This window comes from Octopus bimaculoides, chromosome 1 (assembly GCF_001194135.2).
Source record: "Octopus bimaculoides isolate UCB-OBI-ISO-001 chromosome 1, ASM119413v2, whole genome shotgun sequence".
NCBI lineage: Eukaryota > Metazoa > Mollusca > Cephalopoda > Octopoda > Octopodidae > Octopus > Octopus bimaculoides.
Window position 1 is genome coordinate 114,885,850 of NC_068981.1, and position 3,454 is coordinate 114,889,303.

Here is a 3,454-nt window from a genome sequence, read left to right on the forward strand (position 1 = left end):
TGCAACACTTGGTTGTATTAGTGAATACTTCATTTGTGGTGTTAAGTTTCAAGATTTTATCACAAAGTGATCACGTAATATACACCTTACAAATGCAAACCGAAAACAGATCAGTAAAATAGTAAAGACTTTACTGAAAGTGAAATTCATAGAAGAAAGATGGCATTCGAGGCTTTTCACAGCGAAGGTATTTTACCCTCTTTCACACAGCGATTGAAGTGCAGAACGAGCCATTCACTCTGCTCTTACTCTCTGCACATTAACATCCTTATTATTATGCCATCTTTTCCGGTAGCTTTGTGTCCATTCATCATGAAGGTTTTACTGTTTTTTTTTGTTTGTTTGTTTTTATTTCCCTTATCAGAATAGGTGCTACTTCTTCCATAATTTTCAACGGTGAAAGGTCATGCTTTACTAAAATTTTAGAAAGTTTGGACGTGCATAGATCAGCAGTGGGCCTACACTGAATTACATTAAAATAAAATTCATGCCGTCGGAGAACACAGAATAAATGCGAATAATAGTGGGAAGCGATGAAATCGAGGATGTAACAGATTACTTCTTAGGGCACACAGTGAATATATGCCAAGACTTGGATGCTGAAATCTTGAAGAGAGTAAGTGCATATATATATACATACATATATGCTGAATATGCGAACTTAAATAAAGGTGATGGCAGTTGATAAAAGCCAGCCGCTCGGAATGTTCAAGATAGGTTTCTTCTGCTCTGGCATCGTACCCAGCCCGCAGTAGTCATTTTTGCAGTAGCATCTTACTATATCACGGGTAGAGGAAAGGGAGAGACTTGTATCTTGATATTTAGCCTTCCTGAGTACCAAAGAAAGATAACTCATGACAGATTGTATAGCCGTACTAACGGCTTTAGATGTTAAAATATACGTGTGATTTGGAGTGGGTGTGCGCCTATGTAATAGTGTATAATAGTGCGCCTATGTAATATTGTGTAATAGTGCGTCTATATAATAGTGATTGTGCGCCTGGTGTCGCCAGCTCTAAATTCTCCGTCTCCTCAGCATCAGACTCTAACTCCTCTGGTATCGTATCCTCTTCGAATTCTAGAGAAATGAAATAAAGGAAACTTTTATATAAAATTTTAATATTTGTTTGAAAGTTTTGTAGAAAGTTAACAATTACGTGTAAGGGAATGAGTCGATTACATCGATCCCAGTCTTCAACTCGTTCTTATTTTATCGACTCTGAAAAGATGAAAGGCAAAGTCGACCTCGGCAGAATTTGAACTTATAAAGTAAAGAACGGGCGGAATAACTTTAAGCATTTTACTCGGTGTAGTTCTTCAGAACTAGAAACTATCAGATGTTTATGAACAAGTACTTTTCAAACCTGTAAATTTGTTTTCCATACTTACATATAGCTATTGCAACACTTGAACATGTTAGTGAATAATTCACTGGTGGTTTTGACAGTGTGGGATTTTCTTGGAAACAAAGTAGTTACAAATACAAGCAGATCAATAAAATCATAAGGGCTCTACTGAGAGTCAAATTCATAAACATGGATTCAACGTAACCAAAAGGTGGTAATACACTCATTCCAGACGAATATGAGAACCCAAAGTGCTAGGGAACCGCGGTTGAGCAGAAAAGTCACTTTGTGTGAAGACGGTAAGATTTGCATATCAGATACATTTAATACGGTGGGATTAGGCACTCGAGCTTCCGCTGGCCTGGTTGAAACTCAGGAATACTGATCATGGAAACTTGCCCTTCCACCCGTGAGCTGTTGCTAAGCAATTGGCACTATTAAACAAACTAAAAATGTAGAGCAAAGAGGAAGATCCATCCTGCAAGAAATGTCGAGCATCTCTTTGCACTGAGACAAAGGTAAGGGGTCGATGCGTGATGTGGTACGAGAAGGTACTTTCAAAAACTTCCAAATGGACTAACGTGAAAAGTGTTAAAGCTACCAAAGACTTGGATTTATATGTTGTGTATGTATGTATAAAAGCATGTATGTACGTATGTATGCATGTATATATGTATGTCATTATTCAGTTTTATTTCAAGATTTCTTGAGAAAGATCCGGTTTTTAAACTAGATCCAAGGCTCCTTCATTGGAATTTCAACATCAGCAGGGTATTTTTGTATGTATGTATGTATGTATGTATGTATGTATGTATACGTGCAGATTTGTTTTGCTTTATGTACGTATTCTTATGCATATACTTGCATATCTAGAAATGCTGATATATACTTAAATGATAAACTTCTGAAAAGTTTTACAGATTTTTACAGTTCCTGCCATGGCTTGGATCTGTAGTCTTCGAATTAGCTTTCTCTTTTCTGCTTTTGTGAAGCCTAATTTCTCAAGGTTGGTATTTAGGCAGTGTGTTACGTATCCCAGTGACCCAATAATCACAGGTATAAACCAGAACTTGTAATCTGGGTAGAGTAACTGAAGATTCCTCAGTAGTTCAGCGTAGGTATTCTCTTTTCACTGATCTTTTGCTTGGTGTTAACATCTGTTAATATCCGTTGGGCAGCTAATTTCCACAACTACGCACAGTTTCTCTCCTCTATCCCAAGTCATTATATCAGGTCTATTGTGTTTGCATTTTATTGAGGTCTTCACTGGGACATTCCACTTGTACTCCTTTTTTATCATGAGTGGATTTAGCCTCTACCATGTCATGGGTTCTTCTTTCTTAGTTCTCGAGGTTAACCTTTCGACGGATCTCATTATACAGTGTCCTAGCTACAACTTCATGTCTCATCGGTAGATAATACCGTGATAACATTTTCGGACAACTGCTTACGGTGTGAGTGATATCTTCAGTGTTAACTCCACAAAGTCTGCATCGGTTGCCACGTTTTGCTGCATTTCCTGCATCCTTGTCCTTTTTGTGCATCAGATATTTGGTTCATACTTCCTGTTCCTGGATTGCAAACGCATACCCTTCAGAGTAGTAATTTGGCTGTAATGAACCTTCATTCTGGCAGATTACCTATGTATGTATGTATGTATCTATCTATCTCACAAAATGTATAAATAAATATACATTTATTGACATACATACATACTTACACTCAACACATACCTGTATATGGGTGTGCGCGCGCGTGTATGTGTCTGTATGTCTGCATCCATGCATATATGTAGGTATATATGTATGCATGTATATGTAAATCATGCCTGGTTTATCCATGCATGCGTGCGTGCATGTGTCAGTATGTGAAAGTGCCCGTGTGTAGATATGCATGCATATATATGTGAGTGTGCGCGCGCGCGCGTATGTATGTATGTATGTATGTATATATATATATATATATATATATATATATATATGTGAGTAAAAATAAGTACAAAAAAAGGGTCTTGTATGATCGCGTATAGAGGAATATATTATTTTATTTAAAAGAGTTCCAACTCTGTTTTTTATGTTTTATTTATATTCTTGTAAAATTAATGTGGG

The 3,454-nt window shown here is 36.9% G+C and overlaps 1 protein-coding gene across 38 annotated transcripts in view; it reads right to left on the reverse strand.

Annotated features, from left to right (window-relative positions):
- LOC128248352 (retinitis pigmentosa 1-like 1 protein) overlaps positions 1–3,454 on the reverse strand; it is a 157,439-nt gene that overhangs the window by 122,052 nt on the left and 31,933 nt on the right. The window lies entirely within an intron of this gene.